This window comes from Dipodomys merriami, unplaced genomic scaffold (assembly GCF_024711535.1).
Source record: "Dipodomys merriami isolate MVZ:Mamm:240054 unplaced genomic scaffold, mDipMer1.0.p SCAF_37, whole genome shotgun sequence".
Classification (NCBI taxonomy): Eukaryota; Metazoa; Chordata; class Mammalia; order Rodentia; family Heteromyidae; genus Dipodomys; species Dipodomys merriami.
Window position 1 is genome coordinate 13,535,326 of NW_027205270.1, and position 18,852 is coordinate 13,554,177.

The 18,852-nt window shown below is 42.9% G+C and overlaps 1 protein-coding gene across 2 annotated transcripts in view; it reads right to left on the minus strand.

Moving 5' to 3' along the window:
• Nucleotides 1-18,852, minus strand: part of LOC138804710 (receptor expression-enhancing protein 1) — a 112,021-nt gene that overhangs the window by 67,540 nt on the left and 25,629 nt on the right. The gene's annotated exons all lie outside the window — the stretch shown is intronic.

Below are 18,852 nucleotides of genomic sequence, written 5' to 3' on the forward strand. Positions count from 1 at the left end.
CCGACCAAAAAAAAAGTTAGACCTCCATCTCAATCAATAAAAGCTAGGTTGTAAGGGGCATGCTAGCTATGTGGGAGACATAAATAGGAGGCTCACAGTTCAGTTTGACTCAGGCATAAATACGATATCATCCCCAAATAACTAAAGCATAAAGAGCTCATAGAGTGGGGCTCAAGTGATAAAAGGCTCCCCACTCTGAGACAAACAGCCTATGTTGATGATGGCAGACAGCTGTGGGGTGACAAAACATGGATTCACAGAAACCATGGTGTGTTTCCAAGGCCCACTGATACTAGGTTAGAAATAAACCTGAGAAACCCTGATCTATTCCATGCTGTCACGCGGCACATCCTCAGTCAAGACGGTTACTCAGAAGCTTACAGAAGCAGAACTGCCCAGCCTAGGCATTCAGCTCAAGTTCTCAGCCCAGCAAACCACCTAGGCCTTGGTTGCTGTGGGTCCCAACCCTGAGGCTTTTGCCTAGCCATCATAACCTTCTAATAGGCTAGAGAGAGAAAAACAAGAAAACAACAGAACGGGCCCACTGTGCATTTCCCTCCCAAGAGATGATTATATGATTCATAAGTTGCTATTTATTTACTGAGAGTTTTCTATGCACAAGAAACTACACACATTAACATTTTTAACACAAACATCATCATTTTTAACCTTCATAAGAGACAGGTATGATTGCTTTCCTAATAATAAAAGTGACAAAACCAGGATTCAAGTGTAATTAAATAACTGAATTTCACAATTAGAAGAGGAGGCCAGACTTGAATCTAGGTTTGTCTGAGTGCACTGTTTCATTTCTTTACTGCTATGATACACTGTTCTCCTGACTCTGCAGTTCCTGGAGATAATCCTGAATGAATGAATGAATGAATGAATGAATGAATGAATGAGTGAATGAGGACTAGGAGAAAGGGAGAATGTTACCAACTTCCATAAAATGTTCACTAAAACAAGCTTCTTTCTCATCTCAAGCTTATCTTGGCAAAACAAAAACAAGGCACATTCTTTTTCTCACCTTGGCACGTGATTGTGTCAGTGTGTCTAAACAGTCTTTCTTTTCTCAGTGGTTTCTTTTTTGGGGGGGGGGGAGGGGGGGTCCGGTCATGGGGCCTGAACTCCAGGCATGGGCACTGTCCCTCAGCTCTTCAGCTCAAGGCTAGCGCTCTACCACTTGAGATATAGCACCACTTCTGGTTTTCTGGTGGTTAATTGGAGATAGGTGTCTCATGGCCTTTCCTGCCCAGGCTGGCTTTGAGCTGCGATCCTCAGATTTCAGCCTCCTGAGTAGCTAGGATTACAGGCGTGAACCACTGGAGCTCAGCTTTTTCCCAGTGTTTTAAGCCTCTGCCTTGTCTACAGGCTTGAGACAATGAACAAATAACTTTTGCTGAGCTAACCCCCCTCCCACATCTCATTTATTTGTTCATTTGATCTGTACCGCATCCCTTTAGAGAGCTGAGATCACTCTGCCATCTACAAATAAAAAAACAGCCTCAGAATAGTTAAGAGATTCATAAGGCCTACCCTCTATCCAACAAAATTCAAACTCAGGCCATTCCCCAGACCACGCAGCCTCTCTGAACACAGGCAGGGAGCTTCCTTGCTTAATTAGGGCTATGTAGAAAAAGAATTGGATTATGGAAATGCATTCAAATCCAATTTAGAAAAGCACAAAGCAGAAAGTGTAATGTATTCAGGAAACCAGTTTCTATAATTTTTTTGTTCATGTTGTTAAATTCTACAATCCAACCCACTCAGACCCTGCTCAAATTTCTGTTTTTGTTTTTAAGTCGACTGTAAAGAGTTTTGTTTTGAAGAAATTCAAGCTTGACTGGGCTTTGCCTTCAGATCTGAGTTTGAATCTGGTTCTATCACTGCCTAGTGAGGGGACTGCTGACATGTTTCTTCACTAGTCTGTATCCATTTCCTTGAGTGTGGAAGACAGCACACTACTTTCAACAGCTACTGTGGAAATTAAACTAGGACACTGTCGGTAAAGATTTAACATCCCAAACATGCAGCACATGAATGACAATTATTATTTCCCTTCCCTACTATATTTCCCTACAGAAACAGTAACTTCAAAAACATTTTCATCCAATAAGTAAATATTTGTTGAGCACATACTGTGTGCCCTGGGTCCCCTGGGATGGAAGGCAGCCAGCAAGTGGGGAAGCACACAAATAACCAGTAAACAAACCATCATCGTAATGAGCCTTGCTGAGCCTACCTCCCAGCTAGTACTCTATCCCCCTGTCTGAGATCCAGAGACCCAACTTCCCAGTAAAGGAGGTTAAAGGACTATAGTCTTCTGATAGACTTCCTCTAAAGCCCAAGTAAGATTTATGTTTGGGTGGGAGGGAATCAATGGGGTTTCCTGACTCAGCCAAGGAAGAGGGGATAAGTGTTAGCAGCTGTCTGAACTGGACTTGTAAGGTGTGGGTCAGCAGGTAACTGTGGAGCTTCTGGGGACTTTTTTGCTTAGCTGTCTGTGGTTCCCACATCGAAGGTTTGGGGTCCCAGCCAGCTTTGAAGTCTGTATCACATATATAAGCCTATCTGGGAAAGGATATCAAAACTCTCCAGGCAAGGCTAGGGGAACGGAATAAACCTGTACTGATGTTCACCAGATGCCGCTGATTCCCACAGCAATTGGATGAAGAAGCTACTTTTCCTTTTGTTGTTGGTGGTGGTGATACAGGTCTTGAGGCCTGAAACTCAGTGCCTGGGCGCTTTCCTTGAGCTCTTTTGCTCAAGGCTACCACCCACAGTGCCACTTCTGGTTTTCTGGTGGTTAACTGGAGATAGGAGTCTCATGAACTTTCCTGCCCAGGCTGGCTTTGAACTGTCATCCTCAGATCTCAGCCTCCTGAGTAGGCAGGATTACAGGCATGAGTGACTGGTGTTTGGCATGAAGGAGCAACTATTATCCTCTTGTACACGGGAGAGAACGGGCAGGTTACATTCATTCATTCATCTACCCATTCATTCATTCATCCATCCATTCAACAGATATTTAACCAGTGCCTACTTTGCCAGACTCAACACTAAAGGACAGTGCCCAGGCCCTGAGTTCAACCCAAGGAACGGCCAAAAATAAAGAAAAGAAAAGCAAGCTAGAAAACTGCCATGTTCCCTTCAGTGAGCAAAATTAAAATTCTGAGAGACATTCTAGAATGTCTTAATTATGAACAAGTGCAGACAGTTAGCAAACAAACATAGCTCCTCAGTGTTTAAAAATGGTTCTGGCTGGCGGTCCTTCTGAACTTCAGAAGAGCCTGAGGCAGTATGGACTAGTAAGGCAAGAACTTGCCACAGGCAACTCTTGAGCTTCTTCCCTGCAGGTGCTACAGAAGAAGGCTGGCTACTTCCCTGGGAGGATGCCAGCAAGTGGGCCCCTCCACTGTGCTGGCTGCACAGGTCCAAGGGCCTCCCTCACCATTACAGTTAACGCCAACCCTGTGTGAAAAGGTGAAACTGCCACGTGGAAAATAATTTTCCTTGGAACTGCTTGGAATATTGCTTAATAGTTAAAAGGTTAAAAGATAATGAACAGCTTGCTTTGTTTGGAAAATAAAGATACTCCTCTCAACTACCACAGAATACTAACAGCTGTGCCATTTGCTTTTTCAGATCTGAAAAGAATGAATAAACTGAGGCCATCATTAAGAAAGAGAGCATATGTGCTGTGTACTGGTGGCTCACGCCTATAATACTAGCTACTCAGGAGGCCGAGATCTGATGATTGCAGTTCAAAGCCAGCCAGGGCAGAAAAGTCTGTAAGATTCTTATCTCCAACTAACCATCAGAAAACTGGAAGTGGAGCTGTGGCTCAAAGTGGTAGAGAGCTAGCCTTGAGCTGAAGAGCTCAGGACATTACTCAGACCCTGAGTTCAAGCTGCATAACCAACAAAAAAAAAAAGAAAAAAGAAGAGAGAGAGAGAGAGAGAGGGAAGGAGGGAGGGAGGGAGGGAGGGAGGAAGGAAGGAAGGAAGGAAGGAAGGAAGGAAGGAAGGAAGGAAGGAAGATTCCAACATAGAATATCCAAAAGAGGTGGCTTTGAGGATAGGGATGTAAGAAATGGCATTTGTTCCACTAAGCAGACAATATGTGTTATTTCCATTTGGGAGGTCTAAAAGGCCATGATCATAGGTAGCATAAGGGACAGTCTGAGTGAAGGATGTCCTGTTATTCAGAGACCCAACATCAAGAAGAAAACCCTCACATTCTGAAAAAGGAAATAGTAGCATCAGATAGTAACCAGTGCCAATTACTAAGTGCTCACTACAGCTTTAAGCAGGTAACAGGTATTTCCACGTAGAAAACTGCTAAGAAGTAGACATGATCCTAATTTCCATTTCACAGATCAGTAATGAGAATGACAGAGTTCGATAAAGGGGATATTGTCACACATCAAGTTCCTTACAGGGATGGGACTTTTTTTTTTTTTGCTTTAGAGATTCAAAGCTCTGGTACTAAATCACAGATGTCTTGATTTTTTAAATAGGATTTTACTGTGCATCCCAGGATGAATTCCAACTCTAAATCCTCCATTATCCTGCCTCCACCTTCTGAGTGCTGGGATTAGAAGTATGCCCCACCACGTGAAGAGGGTGTGGTGATATATGTCACTAACACTCAGGAGGATGAAGCAGAAAGATTGAGGATGAAGAATCAGAGGTCAGTCAGAATTCAAGTGAATTCAAGGCCAGGCTGAATTCACTAACAAAACCAAACAACAACAGAAAAAGATCTAATATATAAGCCCACTTGCCAAAGTTCATTGAAAGTCTACTATGACTCATGTTCTACAAGGGACCCCACTGATCCTACTATGTCACGGCTCTAGTTTTGCCCCTCAGGACCTTCGATGGGAGTATGGGCCATGTGCTGCAGGCCCATTTCACCCAGTGCCTTTGAGAAGGATCTACTTACTCTGGATGTTGCTTGCTAATATATCACCCACCTGATCTCACTCCATACACACCACATCCTGAGGCTTTCCCTGTCACAGAGCTGGCCAGCACATATGAAGGGTATACATGGCCACTGTTCTACCTGGCTATGAAGCCCATGAACCACAAACTACACCTTGGAAGGAGCAATGACACGGAAGACTCTAGAACTCAGGCACCTCAGTGCTGGTCTGTGGTATGCTGACCAGACGGGTTCTTGGATAGGTGCCCAGGAGCCTTTTTCCTATGAAGAAGACTCCAACCAGCACCTATGGGCTATGGTGCTCTACCTCCAGAAGACATGACATGGGAGTTATTTACCAGTCCTGGGGGAGGAGCAGATTAAGCCCTGGTACCTATAAGACTCTAGAATGCCACATGGCTGGAAATCAGTAACAGCAACTGCCTCAAAGACAGATTCTCCCTGGATGTTAGGACAGGGAAGAAAACACATATCCAATTTGGAGGCTTTTTTGCAGGCCTGGAGAGGGGTGTCATTGTCTCTGTGGAATCATAATAGCATTCTTCTCCCAGACTCATTGATTCTGGATGTATGCCACTGGGGAAGCTTGGGGGAGGAAGAGAGGTTCTGAAATCTAGCCTAAATCCCTCCCAAAATAAAGAGAGATAACAACCAGCAGGTCCATCCTTCCTCCATATGTATTTGATTCAAGGAGGATTTGCTATAAAGGGCATAGTTTTGCCAAAACGTCAACACCTCCACCTCTCTTTCCACCTGGTCTTTCAAGTAACTTCTGAGCTAGGACACCATGAGAAATACCCCAGGTATGTTACAAAGGTAACCATCATTCTCTGATATTTGAACATTAAGCCATTTAAGAGCTCTTACCTACTACCAGCATACAGGGAAGAACAAGCCTTTTTTTTTTTTTATTTTCAGACTTGACTAGTTGGATTGTTGGACACAGTGAATTCAAGAAATAGGAGGGGTTTAGAAGGCAGAGTGCTGGCTAATGCTGCCTCACTAAGCCTAGGGTGAAGACCCTGGGTCTGTGGGCATGGAAGGGGAACTGTGGCCCAGGACCAAGACAGTACAGGTCAGGAACCCTAGTTCTAGGCTTAGTACTGATCCAGAGTGGCTAGGTGATCTTGGGCCATCATACCCTTTCTTCAGAGCTCAGCTTTCTCATTTGACTTCACTCGTTTGACTTAATGCCATTACAAGTATAACATTCCTAATCTGAAATTTTTAAATGTTCCGAAATCTGTAACTTTTGTTTTTTGTTGGTCATGGGGCTTGAACTCTAGGCCCAAGTGCTGACCCTTAGCTCTTAAAGTGCTCAAGGCAAGCTCTCTACCATTTCAGCCACAGTGCCATTTCCAGTTTTCTGGTGGTTAATTGGAGATAAGAGTCTCTCCGACTTTCCTGCCCAGGCTGGCTTTTGAAATGCCATCCTCAGATCTCAGCTTCCTGAGTAGCTAGGATTACAGGTGTGAGCCACTGGAGCCCAGCTAAAAATCTGTAAATTTTTTTTTTTTGGTCTGGTCGTGGGGCCTGAACTGTGGGCCTGGGCGCTGTCCCTCAGCTCTTCAGCTCAAGGCTAGCGCTCTACCACTCGAGCCACAGCGCCACTTCCGGCTTTTTTCTTTTTGCTTATATGGTGCTGAGGAATTGAACCCAGGGCCTCATGCATGCACGGCAAGTGCTCTACCACTGAGCCACCTTCCCAGCCCCAAAATCTGTAACTTTTTGAGCACACTAATGCCCCAAGTGGAAAATTCCACAGCCAATCCATTAATGGGTCACAGTCAAAATTCAGGAGTCCTAACAGTTGGGTGCTGCTGGCTAATACCCATCATCTTAGCTACTTAAGGAGGCTGAGCTCTGAGGATCCTAGTTTGAAACCAGCCTGGGCAAAAAGGTCCATGAGACTCTTATCTCTAATTAACCAGAGAAAAGCTGGAAGAAGAGCTGTGGCTCCAGTGGTAGAGTAACAGCCTTGAGTGAGAAAGCTAAAAGAGAGTGTTAAACCCTGGTTTCAAGTCCCAGTACACACACACACACACACACACACACACAAACACACACACACACACACCCCCACCACCACCACCACCACCACCACCACCACCACACAAATGCACAAAAGAGATTGTAGAAAAATTACCTTAAGGCTATTATATGAAACATAAATGAATTTTATGTTTAGACTTGTGTCCCATCCCTGAAATACCTGTGAATAGTGTAATTTTTTTAAATCCTAAAACTGAAACACCTTGTCCCAAGTACTTCAGACATGGGATACTTAACCTGTAGTGCTATGGATATTCAGCACTATGCTGCTGCTGCTGCTGCACCACAGAGCCATGGAAGACAGTATTGTGCTGAGTTCTTTCCCCTAGCTCAGGCATCCTGAACTCTCATTTCTTCCACTGACTCACAGCTACCCTGGTCTCTGCTCAGCTGCTTCCTCAGCCTACTGACATGAACTACAGATATCCCTTTGCATCCTGAGATAGTGTGAGGATGGTGGTAAGCATCAAACAAAGGAGAGGAGAGGGCAAAGCTTGCTATGTGGCCACAAATCATGAGCTGTCATCCTTGGCCCATGGTACATTCCTGGAAATTGCAGCAGGAAATAAAGTGGTCAAAAGGGAATCATTTTTTCCCCACATCCCTTTGTCACCAGTGGATGGAATTCTGGGTCAGCAAGGCAGAGTGCTGACAGAGCTTTTCCTCTGGATGGTGAAAAACAAAGAGTGGATAGCCTGGGGAGGAAAACAGGAAGGTGCGTGCGTGTTTTAGTCTCTGTGGCTGTGTAGAGAAACAAGCAATGAAGCAAAGCTGTGGAGAGGAGAACTGACCGATCCTTCTTTATAGAGCAATTCTGCTACTCAAAAACCTACTCTCTAATTCCTACACAAAGATGTCCAAATGGCTTGTACTGCCTCCCATATTTAGCTATGTCTGCCCCACCAATATCATGTGCCATCCACTAACTCATCCATCCATATATGCATTTCTGCCAACTGTGCTCAGCCACTGTTCTCTGAGCCTGGAGTGCTCCTCCACACTTCTGTCTGCCAATGTCCCATGCATGCTTCGTAGGCACTGAGTTAGAAGCCTGGCACTACTGACACTTAGGACCAGATAATTCTTTGCTGTGAGCATTGGAGGGTATTTAGTACCATCTCTGGCCCTACCCACTAGACACCAGTAGCTTTCCTCTACATCAAGGTGACAAAAGTGTCTCCAGACATTGACAAATGTCTTCTGAGGCCAAAAATCCCTTTTGAGAATCCCTGTTCTGTGCCCAGATCCAGTGTGAATCTGACAGGAAAACCTTCCTTGAGTTCCTTAGGAGGACTATATCATATGCACACAGCTTCCACACTCAGCGCTAACACAGACTTCTTTCAGCATGAATTGTACTTGCTTACATTATTGTCTCCTCACCAGACTACAAGTTCCTTAAGGGCAGAAACTACTTTTTGTTCATCTTACATAAGTCGTATTACCATCCAGAATACATAATAAATAGTGCCCTACTTAAATCCACCACCTGGGTTTAATTTGTTTATTGTTAAGATGAACCTAGCTCTTTTGTGTTTACATTAAAAAATTTTACATAGAGGAAAAAGAATCAGAATCACCATATCACCACCCAGAAATAACAGTGGTAAAGATACTGGTATATTGGATATGCCCCTCTAATACAAATACACCACTAAAATACTTGCATATGTTCTCCAATCTTTCTTCTATGTTTGGAGAACCCAGAGCTGTATTTGCAGCACCTAGGACCAGACTGTCCTTGTACACACTGATGAGACTAGATGACCAATGACCACAGGAACCTTGAAGGACACTTGGTCCACCCAAGCAGAAGCTCAGACCTCCCTCCTCCCCATTTCTTTCTTTTGGTCAGTTGTGGGGTCTGAACTCTGGGCCTGGGCACTGTCACTCAGCTCTTCAGCTCAAGGCGAGCGCTCTATCACTTCAGCCACAGCGCCACTTCCAGTTTTGGGGGGGTTAAACTCATGGACTTTCTTGCCTGGACTGGCTTTGAACCACTATCCTCAGATCTCAGCCTCCTGACTAGCTATGATTACAGGCATGAACCACCAGCACCCAGTTCAGACCACTTTTGAATGCTCTTCATGACTGTCTGAACCTCTTCCTCCCAAATATAGGAACTTGCTATCACTCAAGTTGGCCTACTATGGATCACACTAAGGAATCCTTTACTGACCTAGAAACTTCCACTTCTTGGTCCAGTTCAAATTCCAAAATTTTAGCTAAAGTTATCTACTTTCTGTACTATGTTGAAGTCAATCTGAGACCAGAGAAGCTGAGAGCTGTTAAGCCTCTCCAGTAGTATTCTCTCTAAAGCAACTTCTTAGAGGCAGCTCCCTGCAACTGCAGACCACAGCACCAGGAGAAATGGGGATAGGCCTTCCTAAGGACTAACAGCTCTCCCTTTTAGGGAGCAGAAAATGACTGGCTTCTTCCCACCTTCTGCCACCTCAAGAATGAAACAGCCTCTGAATACTAGGCAGGGTTTGGGAGACAGATTGGATTATCATCCCATTTCTACCACCTCTTGCTTTATGACTTTAAGTTATTAAATTTCTCTACATTTTAATCTCCCCATCTACAAGAATAAGAAATGACAATTCCCATTTCAAGGATTAAATGAAACAACACAAGAGTGTTAAAGAGACCAGCATGGTGATACCCACCGGCTAGTGATTTCCCATCTCATCTTGTTCATATTAAACTCTAATTTATTTTTTAATTTATTAAGAGGCATTGTGATATCAATTTTAAGATACAATTTATGAAAAGTCACCCTCACTAACTATAATCACCTAGAACACAAAAACTTGATTAGAGCTTATTTTATTTTTCAAAATGTCCTCTAAATGACCCCAATTCCACAAATGCCAATGTTGGCAAAAACGAGCAAGAGTATTCTTTGTTTTTCTTCAGATTTTTTTAATTTTTTAAAATTTATATCCTACAAGTAGGATCTTTACTACATTTTCATGCAGGCACATAATGTATCCCATCAACCCAAAACCCATATTTACTACTTTCTCTCGGCAAAAGCATTCTTAATATTTTCAAAAGATATACCCCACCAAGAGGCCACAAGTTCACTTTCCAGTCAAATGACCGCCCAGTGACTCATCTCTCAGAACCTACATTTGCTTGTGCCTTAAGTGGCCCTGGGTTCTATGCGGATGAATGCACAGGCAATTGTGACAACAACAAATGTTTCATCCACATCCCCTCTTCCTTTAATTCCCAGTAGGCTTCATAAAAGCAGCCTGGCTTCCTGAAGCCAGAGTTCCTCATTAATGGCTGACTGGCTAATGGAGTGCTGCAGGGAATTCTGTCCCCAAAGGTGAAACAGTTTTTCTTCCCTTCCCTGCTCCAGAGCTGTGCAGTCTCTCCAGGAGGCTCTGGGCTGATAACACCCCTTAATCACTGAAGGCCAGCCTCCAGACCCCAGCCTGACACAGCCCGCACTATGCCCTGACTTCTAGCAGAAGAAAAGCTCAGGATGGGAGAGAATGACAGGAGGGGAGGCTCTGATCAAAAAACACTGGACACTTAGATGGACACATTAAATTGTATTCCCTGTGTACAACCTTTTGAAGTTTAGAAAATAAAGTAAGAAAATAAGAAAAGCTGCCCTCAAATTTTCCACTAAGCTGAAACCAGAGCCAATTAGGAGGTCATTCATTCATGCTTCGGGATTTCTGTCCTAATCTTTTCTAAGAATACACAAATCCAGGATAGGGTGTGGTTCAATGGTAACATGCACTAGGATCCATCTCTAGTAGTAACATTTTTTAAAAAATCCACAATTCCAACCATAACAAAGCAAAAACTGGACGTGAGTGTAGAGATTAATACCCTCTCTTTGGGAGGCAAGTTGCTATTAGTTCTTGAACTTTAATGGTCTGGCTATCCTCTGACCCAGTAATTGCTCTCCTGGGACTCCATACAAAAGAAATCACCAGCAGGAAACTATGATTAAGGCATACATGTGTTCCACGGCCATTTCATGTCAAAAGTGAATATAAGTGGTCAACAATAACAAAGGAACTGGCTACATAACATGAAAGGATCACTATAATCTTATCTTGTGGATAATATGAAAGAACAAATCAATGTTACATGGAAAAAGAAACATAGTAACTTCAATTACATTTTTTTTGTGCTCAGATGTCTTAAGGGCACCTTTCTAAAAGGTATCTCCCAGGTGAAGAAAGTATAAGTGATTATTTTGTGTGTGGGTGTCTGCTGGTCCCTCGGCTTTAAATTCAGGGCCTACGCACTGTCCCTGAGCTTTTTCACTCAAGGCTAGTGCTCTACCACTTGAACCACAGCTCCACTTTCAACTTTTTGGTGGGCAACTGGAGCTAAGAGTTTCAGGGACTTTCCTGCCCAGGCTGGCTTCAGACCTCGATCCTTAGCCTTCTGAGTAGCTAGAATTACAAGCATGAGCCACCAGCATCCTGCAGTATAAGTGATTTTTATTCTCCTCTAGCAACAGCAGCAATAGCTCTCCCTCCTCTTCTGCTCCTCCTCCTCCTCCTTCATTCTTGTTTTGAGACAAGACATCACAATATATCCCAGGCTGGCCTGAAACTGGTGATCCTTCCACCTTAGCATCCCAATGCTAGAATTCAAGATGTGACCCACCTTTCCCAGTTCTTATTTTTCTTTTCATTCTTTCCTTTTTTTCCCTAGCTTAATGATTCCAGTGGTATTTCTTCCTCAAATATGAATGGGACATTTATTCCTCTGAGATGAGCAGAACAGTGCTCTTCAAGTTCAAGCCCAACTGAATGACACACAAGCAAGTGCTGCCACCCACAGTGAATGTTCTGGGGGCTAAATGTGGGCTTCTAAACCAGTAACTTCAGGCAGGGAACATTTGAACAGATCTTGAAAGATAAGCAGGAGTTTGGTAGGGAAGAAAGACAGGGGTAGGTGAGGCATCCTACAAAGGAAGAACATGAACGAACCTCTGAACCATGAGAGATCATTGCTTTGGGGCTGTCGTGTGCTCAGTACAGCTGAGTCAGGTAGAGGCTGAGAGGGGCTGAGAGAGTTCTCACTCCGGAAAGCACACTCTGGCAGCATCTGTCCAAAAGGGAGGGGAGGAGGAAAGCTGAAGGAAGGATGGCAAGGCTGGTGACTAAAAATAAAGTATTTTAAAAGTCGTTTTATTGTAGTTGGATGCTGGTGGCTCATGCCTGTAATCCTAGCTACTCAGGATCTGAAGATCACAGTTCAAAGCCAACCCCAGGCAGGAAAGTCCATAAGATTCTTATCTCCAACTAACTACCAGGAAACCAGAAGCCAGAAACTGTGGCTCAAAGTAGTAGAGCACTAGCCTTGAGCACAAAAGCTCAGGGATAGTGTGCAGGCCTTGTGTTCAAGCCCCTTGACTGACTAAAACATTGTTATTCTTAAGGTGTTTTGCAGAGGGATTACTATTTCATAAGTCAGGTAACAATGTCACCCCTTCCTTTGCTTTCCTATTTCCCCCTCCATCCCTGCTCACAAGTTATACAGATCATTTTCCACATAGTGTATGCTGACTAGCATCATTGCATTTGTTCACCCTTCCTCCCTCTGTCCCTTTCTGCATCCTCCTTTATCCCCACTTAAAAAAGTATTAAGAATTGTACTTCCTAGGGCTGTGCCTGGCACACAGTATACATGCAATGAATACAGATGGATGACGGATGGATGGATGGATGAGTGGATAGATGGATGGATGGATAAAAAATAGATGGGGGAATGGCTCATATAGACAGAGGAGGTTGGAGAAATACTTTACAACCAAGACTGAAGGGAAGCAGTGAATTGAAGTCCCCTCCTAATGAGAGAGAGTAAAGATTTCAAAATATGCCCTTGTGGTCTCTCAGGACTCAAAAACATTCCAGTAAAACAGGGGAACATTTCCTGTAAACCATTAGCAACCAAGTCCTAGATTTCACAGCAAGGAAGGATGAATGCATCCAAACTCAGCACAGCACTAACTAGATGAAAGATGGATCTACTGTACTCTGGCTAGGAGGAAGGAACACAAAAGGGATATCCTTCACCTGTGAACAAGAGCACATCCTTCAGACTCATACATCCAAGTTCTCTTGGTTCCTTTGCAATTATAGACTCAGAGGCAAAGGAGGGGTATTTTAAATTTCATTCACCTACACCTCCCTCCAGTTGAAGCAATACTTCAGTCCTTTCTGCAATGACAAGCTCCTGCCCAACCATAAGGGTTTCTAGTATTTAACACATTCAAACACACACAGGGCACTGAGTCCTCCAAAAAACAGCCACCTCAGTCACCTCCATTAAGAAGTTCATTGTGAAAGGCAAATAAAGACTATTTTTAAGTATAGCTCCCACTAGCAAAGATGAAAGCAAATGCACTCTAGAAGAGACCCTAGTTTGGTGTATTTCCACCTGCTCCCATCTCCACCCCTAAAGCGTATACCATAGGACTCTGCCTCCAGCCAAAGGCAGCATGAGCAAGATTGGACTTAAGTTTGGTCTCTTAGATTCTTTTCTCCAGAATTTTTGAATCAGGGATGAGATCTTTGCATATTACTTAGAATAGGGACTATAAACATAAGCAGCAGTAGGGTGGCCACATCTGGCCAGAGATGAGCATCTGCAGAGAGAAAGAGACACAGAGAAGCATGCTAAGACAGATGGAAGGGGAGGGGAAAACGACATACAGAAAGATAGAAAGGCTTTATGAAAGCAAAGTCAACTCTTTTTCTGAGCTCATCTTTGGTACCTGGAATAGGGACACTGTTAAGAGGTGGAATAAATATTGGACTAATTAATTAAAAAGGATGATTAAGAGAGACAGACAGCAGAATGGGTTCTGGTCCATGTTTACTTCATGGTTCCAGTCCTTTAGGAGATCCCATTATCCTTCCCAGAAACACCCTCTCTGCCCATACTGTTCTTTTTTGTGTGTGCCAGTCCTGGGGCTTGAACTCAGGGTTTGGGCACTGTCCCTGAACTGTTTTGCTCAAGGCTGGCACTCTTGCTCAAGCCATAGCTCTACTTTTGACTTTTTGGTGATTAAAGAGTTGCATGAAGCCGGGCGCTGGTGGCTCACGCCTGTAATCCTAGCTACTCAGGAGGCTGAGATCTGAGGATCGCAGTTCAAAGCCAGCCCGGGCAGGAGAGACCATGAGACTCCTATCTCAAATAAACCACCAGAAAACCGGAAGTGGCGCTGTAGCTCAAGTGGTAGAGCGCTCGCCTTGAGCTGAAGAGCTGAAGGACAGCGCCCAGGCCCAGAGTTCAAGCCCCACGACCGACAAAAAAAAAAAAAAAAAAAGAGTTGCATGACTTTTTTAAAAATTCAGGATAGCTTCAAAACCACAATCCTCAGATATCAATTTTTTGAGTAGCTAGGATGACAGGCATGAGCCCAGTATCCAACCTGCTCATACTGTTCTGAAACAAGTCTCTGTTATTTTCAACCAAAGAACTCTCACAAAGACATGCCTAAGATTGCCCTGAGCCTCTGCCTTTTCATTGCTCTTCTGCCTCTGAAGACTCCCCTGTACTGTGGAGAATAACAAGCTAGCTACTCCCCTCCCTGAACTCCAGCTCTCTATCTCAACACCTGTTGGGCAGTCCCTCTTGGATCATACACCCTCAACTCAAACCAATTTTCCTATTTCAAAGGATCTCAAAGTGAAGGGTGCATGAGAATCAGTAGGAGAGCTCTTGAAAACAGAACATTAGGCTCATTCCCATCATTTGTGAATCAGCAGGTCTGAAGCAGGGCTAAGAAACCTAAATTTCTAATAAGGACAAGGAACTACTTTTTGAAGCTTGTTGGTCTGTCCATCCCTAATGCCATCTGCTGCTTGAATGTGTCAATATTCTTTTGCTGTCTCTCCTTTGATACATGAATCAAGCAAACACATTTTGAACTTTCCTACATTAATCCCCCCAATTCCATCGCTGAGAATCAAATCCAGTTTCTTACGTGCTAGGCAAGTGTTCTACAACTGAACTACATCCCCAGCACAAGATGGTATTTTGATGTTTATGAGTTTTAAATTTGTATGTAATTAAATATGTCAATCTTTAAAACACAATAAGGCTACTAGGAACATTTGAGCAAAGTCTTTGTGTTTATGCGGACATGTAGGACATGTATTTTCAAAACAAAACAAAACTGCCTTTTTTTTTTTTGGTCAGTCGTGGGGCCTGAAATCTGGGCCTGTTCACTGTCCCTCAGCTGTTCAGCTCAGGCTAGCGCTCTACCACTTGAGCCACAGTGCCACTTTAGGATTTTTCTGCTTATATGGTGCTGAGGACTGAAACCCAAGGCCTCATGCCTGACAGGCAAGCACTCTACCACTGAGCCACCTTCCCAGCCCCAAAAACTGCCTAAGTATTTTTTTATAGCAGCTATTCCACTCTGCATTCCTTTCCTGTTCATAGATCTTGAGTAAGTCCATCAAACAATTTCTAAACTCTTTAGCTTGATTTCCCCAGTCTTGCACTCTGCTCATACCTATCAAGTCAGCAAAACCCAAAAGGCCACAGGAGTCCTGAATTTTCACTATGTGCACCAGTGTCTTTGTTGAATGCCAAATCTCCTTAAAGTCCAGGTCAAATTGACCTCTTCTGTGTGACCTTCCCATTGTCTTAGACTAGAATCAAAGGTTCTTCCCAAAACACAGATCACACAAACATTTGAATGAAGACAATCAAGTTTACTTTTTTACCATCCTTTGCTTGAGAAAAATATCATTATAAAAATATTTAGTTGTAATGAGATGTACAAGTCATTATGTCCAAAAACAAACTTTACAACTTTGGTAGGGGGGGACGAGGGGGGGGAGAGGATACGAAGGGATGGGAAGGGGAAACAAAGCAGGAGGCTACAATGCTTGATAAGAAATGTACTCATTATCTTGCCCATGTAATTGTAACCCCTCTGTACAGTATTTTCACAATAAAAATATATTTTAAAATATTTAGTTGTTTAAGTTGTTTTCTAATTTTTACTAATCTATCCAGAAAAACTGAACTAAAGGATTTGTATATAAAACTCTCTACAGTATCACACTAGCAACATTTTCCACAGGTTGGTGATGAACAGTTATTGTAACCTTATCAAATGAAAGCACAAAAGGCATTTCCTCCTCTTTGGTGTTACTGGATCTGCAAGCTGGTTGTTGAGGCCAAGTTCTCCTAATAAACCTCTAAGAACACTAATTGAACATGTGTCTATTCTTACACCTGTTACTTACACAGCAGCCAAGAAATTCTGGTAGACTTCTCACTCTGCGGTGAGCAGGGAATAAATTTATACTCTTTGTTGGAAAGAAATTTGATAACATGCACAGAAAGTCTTTAATAGAGCCATGCTTTTCCATAATTCTACTTTATGAAATCTATCTTAAAGAAAAGATCCCCAAAATAAAGTCTAGGCTGTAGTTGCACATATACAAATATGTACATACGCAATCAGAAACGACTTAAATGTCTAACAAATTGAGGCTTGAGTCTTAGATTTCCTATAGTTATGGTTCATTCAGGCCCAAAGGAAGTTATGATACACTAAAGTGAAGACAGTAGATACAGCCTTAAAAATATTTACAAAATGGAATTGCATGAAACTTTTTCTATTACCATGTTAAGGGAGAAAGTAGAATATAAAATTCCTCATTATTATAATTACATATTTTTTACAAATTAAGTCCACAAGTAGAAACCTACTAAGAAAATTATAAACTTACCATATCAATGGAACTATAATTTTTCCTTTCAGTTTTTACATGTTTTCCAATTAGTGAATTCATTTAAAATACATATCTTAAAATAACTATAGGAGCCAAACAGGGTATTAAGTGGGTGTAAGCCATTCCCTACCATAGGGCTCAGAGAAGATCACCTGTTTTTGAGACTCAAATTTGGATCCAATTACAAGAACAAAAGGAAAACAAATGCAAAGAATGCACAAAGGAATGGGAAGACCTTAGTTATGGGCCAGTGTGCACAGCTAAGAATCTCTTTTGCAAGATCCAAAAGCAACAATGTGTGCTAGCAAGGCATACTTAGTAATAGAGCACCACTCTAGCAAACTCCAGACCTTAAATTCAAACCTCTATATTACAAGTATATGTGTGAATGTTACAATACAAGTGGTGATAGCCTTGCTACTCCATTTGACAGGAATACAGAGAAAAGGGGCAAACATATTTGATGTTAGAAAGACACTTTCAAGTATGACAGATCCTGTTTCCAAAGACTGACAGTAGAAGAATAACATCATTTTCCCTACAGTTTCAGAACCACTCTGGGTCTGCTTCCCTGTGTTTAGAGTTTGAAGGGAAGGAAAGGGAAAAAAGTGGCCTGAAGACCTGGTAGAGGCTAGGTATAGTAACTGCAACCAGATACACGGCTTCTCTGCTCTGTTCTTCTTCCCCTGTAATTGGGAAGGGTATCTGCAGAGGTTCTTTTGGTAATAAGAAATCGAAATTGAAGGGCTGGGAAGGTGGCTCAGTGGTAGAGCGCTTGCCTTGCATGCTCGAGGCCCTGGGTTCGATTCCTCAGCACCACATAAGCAAAAAGATAAAAGCCAGAAGTGGCGCTGTGGCTCAAGTGGTAGAGTGCTAGCCTTGAGCTGAAGAGCTGAGGGACAGCGCCCAGGCCCAGAGTTCAGGCCCCACAGCCAGACCCAAAAAAGAAAAGAAAAGAAGAAAGAAAGAAAGAAAGAGAGAAAGAAAGAAAGAAAGAGAGAGAGAGAGAAAGAAAGAAAGAAAGAAAGAAAGAAAGAAAGAAAGAAAGAAAGAAAGAAAAATTGACTCAAGTTGGTATACACATTAAAGAAAATTTCTAGGAAGGAGCCAAGTGTACTGCCTAAACCCATAGGCAGCTGGGCCTTATAAGCATCTAAAACCAGGAACTGAAGAATCCTGGGGAGGCTACACAGTATTTCTCCTACCTAGGCATGTCTGAACATCCTTTCTTCTCCACTGACCTATGTTCCACCTTGTCCTCTGTTTGATTTAGCTGCTGTCCTGACATGCAGTTTTAGATCTGATGTACTATGTGTATCCCACCACCTGTGACCTAAACTTCCTCACCCTGTCATAGTCGCTGAGTCAGCTAGCTTGTTTTTCATTACACTGACCCCAAATCCAACAGATACCACAGCTGCTGACCACAATAAAGCCTTATCTGACTATAAAACCTAACAATCAACATGGCAGTCATGGAAACAAGTTCCTCCTTAGTATGTGTTTTCTTTAGCCAATAGCTAATCCACAATCAACAGAGGAAAACAAAAGGGATAACCTCATGGACCTTAATTATGACACAGGCCCATAGGTCTCCTCTCTTCCCCCACCTCTTATCTTTCTACCTGCTGGTTGAACTCTCTGTAGTTTCAGACTTCTCATCTGCCATCCTTCTCTTCTCCCTGCCGCTTTGAAATAGTTTGAAATAGTTTTTGTTTTATGTGTTTTGATTTTACCTTCACTTTGCGTCTACACACACACATTTCCTCTTGGGCAAAGTTCCCCTAGACAGCTGATGATGATGGTTTATGGTCATTCTTAAATGAAATCTCAAGACAAACAAGAAGATTGTCACATGCTCTGTGTGGATTGTAATTCAATCCATAGAGCAAAGCAGAGCCTCCATACCTCCTGCCTCTTATCCATCACAGCGCCTACCTACAGGAAGAGCTACTGAACTTATCAGCTTTGGCTGCCATGATAAAACTCTACAGACTGGTAGGTATATTTTCCTACAGTTCTGGAGGCTATGACACTGATATCAGATTACTAGCATGGTAATGTGTCAAGGGCCATTTTTCCTGGGTTGCAGATTGCTGCTTTC